A 12008-nucleotide genomic window follows, 5' to 3' on the forward strand; every position below is an offset into this window, starting at 1 on the left:
TAAGCTGTTCTGAAGCCACCAGATTTGGTGTTTGTGTCCCTTTTCTCTTTACCTTTGACTTTACATATTTCTGAAGCTTCATTTTTAGCTCTTCACACCCAATCCCACCAATGTGGGATCTGCAACTAGATGATAGAACATTCCCTTTGAGGGAATTTTGACTAATCTCAAGTAAATAAACTTCAATTCCTGTCTTCCATGTTCAGTGTGAGCAGGGAGGCACAGGAGTAGATATCTTTGGCAAAGAAATAGCTTCTCTAAGAATGTCCTCTAGCATCGAAGGGGTATCAGTTGGCACTTTAACTTTTTTTAAGAATGCTCAAAATGAAATCTCACCTTGTCTGGTTATTGCTGTATGATGGGGAGTTTCCATGGTGATCAAATAAAGTTTAATTAAGGTGCAGAAATCTTGACACTGTGTTACCTGGCTCAGTTTTATGACATTCATAATGTCTCTTATCTTCAATTAAATAATGCTGCAAGTAATTAGTGACAAGTGGTAGATCTCCACACTAGTTCATCATTATCAGCTCTCCCGAAACAATTAATTTTTTGAAAATTTATTCTGCAGAACACAGCTGCATTTCTAAAGGAAAATGAAAGAAAATAAAGTTTGAAGCATCATAAATACATTAAAAGAAGTTTGATGTCAATACCTCAGCTAGTGTGAGTTTTACACTGAAGAGCTGATCTAGTAGCATTTGCCCATTTTTTAAAGCCTTATAATTTTTACTTTAACAAAAAATGAAAAACAAAACAAAAAAAAAGTAAGCAAATCTTTACTTATTATGTGGCATATACTTTGTTTACTTCCAGCTTAGATTAGCAAAGTTACAGAGGAATATTTTCATAGCCAGAGTCCTGCCCCCAAGGCCAATAGAGAACTCCCAAGAACCACAGAACCACCCCCAAGAGTCACACCATGTGCCTGAGAGCATTTCCAAATGCTTCTTGAGCTCTGTCAGGGCTGGTGCTGTGACCACTGTCCTGGGGAGCCTGTTCCAGTGCCTAACCACCCTCTGGGTGGAGAACATTTTCCTGATGTCCAACCTAAACCTGCCCTGACACGGCTTCAGGCCATTCCCTCAAGTTCTATCACTGGCATCTGAGAAGACATGAGAGCCTGCCCATTCACTTCCCCTCCTGAGGAATCTGAGGCTGCTGTGATGTCTCCCCTCAGTCTCTTCTTCTTTAGGCTGAATGAACCAAGTGTCCTCAGCTGCTTCTTGTAACTGAGAGTTTATTTACTGTGATTTTTTAGATATTTTCTGTTGCAGCTAAAGCTGCTCAAACATTTCAAGTACCACATGATGACACGGGGGAATGAAAGATACTCCAGGATGGTACCTACTACTCCTCTGCCAGAGGTTTTTTCCCTCAGCCCCCTCAGCATCAGCAAAAACAGACCAGTATTCACTTATCTGTTGCCACACTTCCCAGAGGTCATTAACCTCACCTCATTGTCAGGCTGAGACCCATGGAGAATTAGATGTGCACATCTGCTTCTACTCACCAGAGAAAAGGGAAGTAAATTAGGTTCTTAATTCCTTACTTTTTCCTGCCACAAATTATGATGGTTTTTCTGTAAGTTTTCTTATTCACCCAGTTAAAACAGTGCATCATACAGAGATCCAGCAGCATTCTTTTAGTATTCAAATATATTTGAACTATGGTCTAGATTGAATCAATGCCAAATCAAAGTTAGTGTTGAGGGTAAAAAGTTCTCTTGAAGGAATTTCAGGGTCTGCTAGAACTTCTTCATTGTGCTTAAAAATTGGTAGCATACCTTTGGATAGATCTGTGCTGCAATAAAGCATAAATCTAGTAACAGAGCATCCTGCCTTCTCTAAAACAGACATCTCTAGATGAACAAATCTTTTGAACGCTTGCATTGAAGACAACCTCAGCTTCAAAGAGCAAACCACTGACCTGGGTCGGTGCAGAAAATTTGAAGGATTTACTATACAAACCTGCATAGCAGCCTTAACTAAGTACATTTGAAAACTCTTTTTTCCTGGAAGATAAAACAATTAAACATCATATGAGTAGAATCTCTATGACTGAAAATTACAGGTGTGGAACATCCCTTGTATTCTTTGTTATACAGCTGAGAAAAAGCTTGCCAGTTTTATGGTAGTGATTCCTTCCTACAGTTCTGCTGCTGACTCAAATCAAAAACGTAAAGAGCTTCTCTTGCTGCAGGAAACAAGTATAAGGTCTTACAGCCATCTGTGTCCCCTACACACCTAGGTCCTGCCATAGTTTAGTCTTACACCTGAAAATTATTTCTATTTTTATTCTTATAATACAAAAGTGGTTGCAACATTTCTATTATGGCAGCTTTCATTGTAAAATTATTTTATTCAAAATGTCTGTGGGAAATCTTTGTAACTTTTTAGGCAAAAAAAAAAAGCTTCTGTTACTATCACATTCTGCAGGATGAAGAGAGGAGGATTTTTCAACAAAATCACCTGAATTTTCAGTTTTCAAAAGAATAGACAGAAATATCTGGCTGATTTCATATACAGAAGAAAAAAGCAGAAAAGAGACCAGGGGGAAAATGGAAAAGGTTGACTGAAAAGGTAGCAGTGTTTCACTGGAAACCAAAACAGCTTGGACCACCTATTTTAATATCAACCCCAGTGGTATCCAAAATGCAAACATCTGTTGCAAACATCCCTCTTTAATTATGTCTTTGGTTATTTTTAACTAGACAAACTTATCTCAGACATTCAAATCCGTGTTAAAAACTCTTCATCTTAGATCTTTGCTCGTATCCATACGTGAAGCACACTGCAATGTCTTCCCCACTTTTAACGCACCTACAGTTATAATGATACGTCCGGATAGGGAAATCTTCCCATGTCATTCAGCAACTGGTTTCTAGTCAAGATTTTAAAAGAAAAGGCAGATGTTAAGACAAATAATGTAAAGGAATGTGGCATTAGGAAAGGGATTAAAAGATGAGCGTGGTCTTGTCTTACAATACTCCAAAATTAGTTATGAGATAAGGTAATCCCTCTGGTTTTTATACTGTTGCTGTTAGTAGCTGAGATGCACTTTATACCCATAACTGCTTGACTCCAAAAAACACTGGAGGTCAATACATGCAGTTCCTTACCTATTGTCTTTACAAAAATATCTGAAGCGGAGTAAAGTAAATTCAATGTAATTTATGACATCCCCTCAAAATGATGAGTTACCTATGTGTCTCTTTTACAATACTTGCCATTTTTATTACATCATGATGATTGTGATCCACCTATCATTGTTCCTGTAAATTCATAGATGGTATAAAATCAGGATTCCCAAAATTAGTTGTTTAAGCTTTTTGACATGAGATGTTTTCTTCATGTAGCATCTTCTCGACTATTTTCCGTTCCCTTGGGAGCTTCTTTTGTATCTGCACGTCTAAGTTGTGTCAGAGCCCTGTGACTTCCCTCTGGAGCAGTGGACAGAGGGCTAGATGAAATTAAAGACTCTTAAGCTTAAAATTTATATCCAATATGAGAAACTGTAGTACAATGACAATAGCAAACTTAGAGAGACTTCTGTTTTCTGAAAACTAAAGATGAATCAGCAGGAAGTGAAATCTCTGCTCTTGGGCACTCTCTGCAGCAGAGAGGTTTTTCTTTCTATAGTCAGCATCCCTTATCTGTTCTAATAAACTGCTGCACTTTGTTCCAACTTTTATTACCCTTTCCACTCTCATCTCCACTCTCTAACTCTTGGAAACTCTGCCAGCCTGAGCTCTATGGCTTCCCTTATCAATTTTCCATATTTCCTAACTTAAAGCTTTTGATTGTTTCCACATTTCTTTTCTTCTTATTATCTGGGGGAGGTTTATATATATATATTTATGGCTATAAATCACTGTGCAATGACTCAGAGCAAATGTGCTCTTAGACTGGAAGTGCATGTTATCTGGGAAGGGAGTATCTGATGATACAAAAACTGCAAGCAGCTACCCTAACATGAATGGCTGAGAAACTTTTGTCTGACTCATTTAAGATTACCTCGTAATCTAGTGAGCTTTACAAGAATTGTGAGTATTTAACATTGATATGCATAAATGAAGCAAGCTAGTTGCTTCCCTTCACAGGCAATCTGCATAGCTTTAAATACATATGTAAAAATAAGAATGTTATATTGGAAGTTTTCTGTTGAAAATTGGAGAATGTTCCCTACTGTGTTCTGTAACTTGAGGATATGAAAAGTTTAAATGAATTTGTATGTCAAAAGTATGTACCCAGACCAGTAGTTTTTGATCGGGAAACTCAAATAAATTAAATTCACTTCAAAAAGGCCATTTGATTTTCATCATATTCACAGAATCCAATGACTTGCAAAAGTTTTAAAGACTTGGAAAAATAGATAAATTTGGTAAAAAAAAACCACTAGGTACAAGAATCCAAAGACCAGCTTCAATAATGATGAATAGTAGCCTGTAAGAATTTCAGAAGACACAGCTGGTAATTATTTCAGACTTTATGGAAGCAATTTTTCATGTACAGACAAGCTTTTGGCAAAGCTTGCTTCTCAATAAAGTGTGTTGCACTGCAGATGCAACAGGAAAACCCAAAGTTAGATGAACATTTTGCATAGCATGAACAAGATGGAGCAAAAATTGCTATGGAATGTCAATAATGCTGTCCCAAAGAGTTATCAATGATGGAGCTTTATGAAAGATAAGAGTTTAATAGAGCAAGTCATTGTTCCTGAGTTGTGAACCAGGTATGAGGAATGGAGTCCTCCTGTTTAACAAAGCATTTAAAGACTTATTCAAAAACAAATTAAATCCTCACCTTGAATTTTAACAAGCTCTCTGTCAGATTCCTCACCAGTTCTTCACTCAAAAAACACTATAAATTCCACTAATCTCAGCAAGAGAACTCCCACTATGCCCTTAACACTATTAGTTTAAGTAGATTCTGTCTCATTATGTGCCTATTGATTGCGGAGACCTTACAAAATGTCTTACTCCATTTACTATGTTTCAACATAAATCTGTCATTTTAACTAAATTATCACCATTTAAAGCCCAATTCCATAAAGGAAGTATCTAAAACTTCTGTAAAATTAAAACACTGAAGAAGAGAACAAATTGGTTTTTTTGTCTTCCATGCAATTCCAAGTGAGTAATAACTGGAAAGCTTAACCCATTCTGTCATGCATCTCCCTCCATCTGCCTAATATACTGATCCTCTTTTGATGCAAGTCCTGAACTTCTGGAGTTTGCTGCCTGATTAGAGGTCAGCTGAAGGTGGTAATTTTGCCCAGCAGCTCCATGTGAATCATCTTGACCACAGCTTCACGTAATAACTTTTTTATCATTATATGAACAATAATGAAAGTATCTATTTTCTTCTGCGGGCAGCTACATGGGCAGTCAAAGCAATCATATTTACCATTTGACTGTAGTAATTTTGTAAGCATGCATATATGCTCTGCCATTGCAAAGGACAATTACTCTTATTTTTTCAGAAAAAGATACTGTGTTGGGTCTGTATCCAGTCGATTCTTCCATGACTGGAGAAAAGATTGCACAGCATGTGAGACCAAAATTTTGTAGTTCTTAGACAAAACTCAATCCAGGAGTCAAGTTAATCTCTGTGTTGCTGAGAACTTCATGTGGTTTAAAATATTTGTCATAGAAGAAACAAAAGCGTATGGTTTTGCTGTGAAAGAGGAGATTGGATGAAAACAGAGAAAAGCTAAATTGTAATCTGTCAAAAAGTTTAAAATATTCAATAATTTTTGTCCTACTTCTGTTATTGCCAAGATGCTCGAAGTAATTTTGTTATTTATCCCAGAGCAATTCCTTAGCTGATCCTACCAGCATTGAGGCTGATGCTCAGCTAGAGGAAAAGTTCAAATGTATAGCCACCAGAGAAATCCCTTGAGATTGGGGTTCATGTACCTCAATTACAGAATGACAGAATATGCTGAGTTGGAAGCGACCCACAAGGATCACTGGCCCTGCACAGAGCTATCCTCAAGAGTCACACCATGCCTGAGAGCATTGACCAAACGCTTCTTGAACTCTGTCAGGCTTGCTGCAGTGACCACTTCCCTGGGGAGCTGTTCCTGTGCCCAGAACCCTCTGGGTGAAAAAACCTTTTTTTAATACCCAACCTAAACCTCTCCTGACGCCGCTTCATGCCATTCCCGCATCAGCTAGATTCAAGTCCAGAACTAGCAATTGCATGCCCTAGTCTAAATTCTTACATGTCACAGACTATAAAAATTTAGCCTTATTCAAGATGCCCTTGAATAGAGACCCACAGCTTGGATTGGCTGGTTCTTTTTGTCCACATGAGCTATTCAAACTTTCATATGTGTAATTCACCAAGTAACCTACCTCCACTGTTGGTGCAAGTTTGCCAAGGTATGTCTAACACTGGGTTTTTTGCCATTTCCATGAGATGAAAAGATTTGTGGTGAACTGTTGAACCTTTTTAACCTATGCAGAGAATATCTCATAGGAATTCTGCTGCAGTGTGTTATGTGGTAACTCATCCTATTTTAATGTTCTATATTGCGTTTTCTCCCCTCTCCTTTTCTTGTCCTCTCATGCAAGTCAAACACATGCAGTGACTTCCTCAGAAAGAGATCTAAATGTCTTATGGGTATTACTGAGAGCATTCAACAGGGACATCAAGGACAAATTATTAGACAAATGTCAGAACATCAAATATCAGATATCAAATGCTTCCCTACTCTTGGAGGTACACAGCCCTTTTTGGAGCCTTTAGGAGGTCTACTGCAGAATGATGTAACCATACCGCCTTGAGGAGAAGGAATGGCTTCTAGGATATCAGAATATAGAAGGACTGGAGATTTATAGAGCTGTGTAAATAGTATAAAGAGTCTATCCTAACTCCATGGTCCCACAGTACAGAACTAAGGTCCAAGACCAAAAACAGAGATTTTTGCTCTTGTTCTCTATCAAGACCTACCTGGCAAACTGTTTCTGTCTCTACCAATGGCATTGGGTTGAGCTGCAGGCTTTGGGTGCCATTATCAAAGTTGTTTCCTTCCAGGTTTTGAGAACAAAAAAAAAAGTACATCAAACAGAAAGTGTCTTTCAGAAAATGAGATTGTAGTGGTAGGCCTGCATTTTCCTGAGGCCACCATATTTATTGTGCAATCTGAGGAAAAATAGGCATTGTGACTGCTCAGTGGACTCAGTGGTTTACAAAAACAATAGATCAGTGCAGAAGTATGACACAACAATTCTGTACATATACAGCACATGTTGCATTTCCCGCTCATAATGGATTAATTATACTCACATAGAAAAGCAGTATTAATGCTTGTGCATCACAGGCAGTCTGTGTGCATATGGTCAATCTGGTGCTTGGAAATGTACTCTGCCTTTGAAAAATGTCTTCTACATATGTACATCAGTAATATGATGGGAGAGATATAATGAGTAGCAAGGAAGCTAAAGAATATAATTGAGTAGATGACACTACAGGAACCTAACTTGTCACCGAGTCCCCAAAATTATATCCAAGAAGTGAATTTTTCTGGCTGATTAAAGTGTGCTTACAGTCTTCATGTGGCCTGCTTTTTGTAGGCTGCCTATAGTTATCACTTAAAGAACAAACAGCTTGGTACAGTGAGTAAAGTACAGGGCAGATTTATGACATTATAATTTCTACTCTTAAAAAACCCAAAACTCTCTTTCCTTTGAGTTATATTGGTAGGATAGGAAGACATGATCATCTTTGTTTCAGGGAACTCCCCTTTTTTGCCATGCTTCCTGAAACCAAACATAAATAACATGGGACAGTCCAGAAAATTCACATAATTGCAGTGACAATAGAAAGCCAGCCTGGAAAAGCTGAAGGCAAGAGAGACCTCTCTCTGCATCACTGTATTCAAACAAAAAACACTGTCCTCCTCCTCCTCCTAACATGTCTCCAAACCAAGGAACTGTAGGCATTTCTGTGGTATTGTCATCTGAAATGAGCCTAGAAAACTGGGTTTCTTTAGCCAACATGCTCAACTGGAGACTGCTTTCCTCTGCACTACCGGGTCCCAGAGTCAAGAGGAAAAGGAATGGCATATGTGTTTACATTCACAGAGGCTCAAATATCTTACTGATTTGACATGCATATGGATTGCACATTACCCCAGTTATATTTTTCTTTTACAGATATGGATTTTTCAAACTCCTGTATTATATGTACACTGAATTTTAATAGGTTTTAGATACATTGTATCAGCTGGCTACAAGAGTATTACCTATTTTTTACTTACATGTCATTTATAGATCAATGTGTCAGGTGATTTCAGGGGGAAATGTCTCTTGAAGTATTACAAAATAGAATTTAACTATGAGTTCACTCTGGCTGGAAGCACAGTTGTTGCAGTCAGATTTTGGTGCACAATACTCGCTGTAACACTCTGTAAAAAGTTCCCATTAGAAAATCAAATGTTTTTCTTTATGGAATCTCAGTCCTCACTACCTTGCTGGTAACCAGCTTGCAGACCTCTGTCTAGCAGGGCATGCTCATCACCAGCATCCTGTGTGTTACAGCCAGGCTGTGTGAACTCTTTAGCATACATAGGAAAGCTGCCTATGGAGGGTTTGTCATGCCAGTCTCTATTTCTGCTGCAATTACCAGCCTAGTGACTGGATCATCAAAAGCCTTTACATGCTTCCTGTCCCCCACTTCCACACAGTAGAAACATCTGCAACTTGGCAGAGAGATAAGGATTTAAATGCTGTGTTACAAAGGGCAATATCTACTTCCAAGAAGTAGTGGCTTTGGGACAGAAGAAGCTGGAAGTGACAGACATTATACTCAAGCACAGGATATCAGATAGTCCTTGTTCTAATAAATACTGGAAGGAATCTATATAACAGAGTACTCTGCTCAAAAGTATGAGCCCAAAATTACATGTAGATTTTAAAAAATTACTGGGAAATTATTATTTCAAAATGGGCAGTTTTAGTGCTGGACTTGGTAGTGCAAGTTAACACTGAACTTGATGACCTTAGATGTCTTTTCTGACCTAAGCATCTTCATAATTCTAAGAAGGTTTCCACATTGCTTCTCTTGGTAGATTGTTCAAATAGTGATCAACTTTGCTATAATGTTCTTCACAGTTACTGAGGACAATGCTAGAAAGATCTTTATCATCTTGTTTTTTATGTTTATCAAACTAATCTCTCTAAATACAGGAAAATAGTGATTGCCACTTCTGCCTTTTGAGTCTTACCATTCCTTTATTATTTTAGAGGTTTTTTCATCCTTCAAATCTTTCTCTTCCTTCTCTTTGGTCCTATAAGCCATTGCTTGTTTTTTTGTTTGTTTTTTCTTTCTGAAATCCTGATTCCTGTAGCCAAAGCCAGAACTGTACACTGTGTAAAGCATTTGTATAGTTGTTCTATATTTTCCAGTATGCATTTAACCACTGTTGATCAGTGGAAGAGCACTGGACTATGTGAGTCCTTGTCTGAATCAAAGCAACTATTTTTATTTTCTCTTGAATTCTCAACAATTTTGTGCACATCAAACCTACTAAATTACAATGTCTTCTTTTAATTTCCCTTACTTCTGGTTGTGGCAGGTGGATTTATACTCACATTTCTGTCCAAATCATTTTATTAACAATTTATTGTCATAGCTGTCCTCTTTCCTACAGGAACTACAAAGCAATACAGAAAGTTTAGGTTGCTTTCAACAAATGTTTAAACCCATTTCATGTGGTTTAAAGTTTTCAGTGGTATGAACTTGCAAATTTTCCTATGCAAGCGAAAATCATTCAAATGACCCGTGAATGAGAGGGACTATGTAAATCTGAATCATCAGAATCTTTTAGGCATTCTACACTTCACTAGGGGGTGGGGAAGTTCATTACTGCCTTCAGTACATTTATGCCAAAGGTATAATCCCTCCCTCATCTAAGAATCACCCTCTTGAAAGCTAGCTGATCTTGTTTAGTATTCTAATTTGCCCTTTGTTTGGCAAAACATTTTGAGCTCTCACAATGACTCTCAACAGACCTATTTACTTCTGACTCAAGAACTCACAAACATACCATTTGAAACACAGAACCTTTTTCTGCATATCCCATTGTTAAAAGCAGATCTGATCAGTGGTCAGCCTTGTGATGCTTTATGAAGGGCCTGGATTTGCAATTTTTACAAGAAAATCTCAGAATGAGATAGGTCTTTTGGATGTTCCTTGTTCTATGTCTGTACCATTTTACTTTGGGTTTCAAATGGGATATTTGAGCACTAAGTTAAAGCAGCAGGCTGGTTTGTATTGCTTTTGTTTCACCTCTTTTCCCTTTAATTTCTGGGTGAACCAACATTTATACTCTAAGTGTGTCACCATTGCTAGAGATGCCTTTTACAGCCATGACAGGTATGAAAGGTAAAGGAAGGAGCAGTGTACTTCTCCTTTCCACAGGGTTTTCCACAATTGTTTCAGTTTCCCAGTCTGGAATTCAAACACCTGTCAAGGAACCTAGACCCAAAATTAATTCTTCCTGCAACCTGTGGAGACAGAAGACATCTGCTAAGATGGTGCCCTAACAGCCAGGCTGTGCTCTCTGCCTTAAAGATTCTCCATCCTTCTTACTGAAGCTGTGTCATGTCACAGAAAAAATTCATGATTCATTGGCCTGAGTGGTCTGGCCCCTGTATGAGGATATGGCACTATTTCTTTTTCCAGATGCCCTTTAGAAGAAACGGGCTGCAATACATGGTGCAGGAGTATCTTGTCCTGGTGGCTGGCAAGTGTGCAGTTTTTTCTGCACAAGACCAACAAAGGACCAAAGTGAAGGAGAGTCTGGATTTAATTCATAACTTGATTAATAATTTCTTAATTATGATCAGCTGTGGAGTTGAACAAAACCTTTGGATATTTGAAATGGGCCAGACTGGGCCAGAGAGATCTAAGGCAATGTGGATTTTTTTTTTCATTTCCCCGGTTTTGGACTCTGGATCACCAAATTCTCACTTCAAGAACTAGGGGCCAGGGTTTGAACTACTTTGTTTGTCCTAAAGATTAGTTGAATTTATGTGCCTAAATCCAGGAGAACAGCTCAGCAAGTTTCATGTCTCATATACCAGTGAAAGTTAATAGGACAAGGCTCAAGATTAGAGAATACTTGAATGCATGCAGTAATCACAGCTGATAGCACTTCAGGGAATTGCAAGAAGGCAGCAAGTGTGACTCACAGCAGTGGGCCACTAGGCAGGCGGAAAGATGTGAGAGGAAAGGCATTTTGGAATCACAGTCTTGTCACTTTGAATTTTGTTATTTCCCTTCACTAAATTAGTATTAATGTGCTTCTTTCATGATTTTTCTGACTCATTTTTCTTGTATGTTTTTATTTCAGATTTTATCTGTGTCATATTCCATCTTTCATGCTCCTTTTTTCTCTTTTCTAATTTGCATTAGTTTGTCTAGCAGTATAACAACTGCCTTTTATTAGCATATGTTGGGGTTTTTTCTTTCTTAGAAAGCTGTATAATGGGCTTCTAAATTTCCATTTTTAAAGCCTGCAATATTTCTAACAGTGCTAACTACAACTCACCAGCAAAATGTCTTAGCAGCTCTGGAACACTGTCAAGAGATCTGCTTCCATAGACTGGGTTATGATTTAGTTCCACAGAATTTATAAACTTTTAAAGCTCTGAATGTGTTCAACATTTCATTCTTTTTGGAGGAAAATGAACAGATTTAGCCCATTCCTTGGACAAATTACAGTAATATATTGCTGTAAAGTGCAAAGGCATCAAAAGCTTTTACAAGCACATTTGGTCTTGCCAATATCATTAAAATAATATCACTCAATTTGACTGCAAGCATACAGATTCCAGTGACAAAAATGAAAACAAAGCCCATTAGGAGCCTTACAGCACCAAAAATCTAGCACTGGGTATAATTTACACCATCAGTGTTTGCCTGTGACCTAAGGTTTGTGCTGGCCCAGTGGTGTGTATTATGTGAGTGAAGTGCTCCATCTGCTGCGTGCCAGGC

This window comes from Catharus ustulatus, chromosome 3, assembly GCF_009819885.2.
Source record: "Catharus ustulatus isolate bCatUst1 chromosome 3, bCatUst1.pri.v2, whole genome shotgun sequence".
Classification (NCBI taxonomy): domain Eukaryota; kingdom Metazoa; phylum Chordata; class Aves; order Passeriformes; family Turdidae; genus Catharus; species Catharus ustulatus.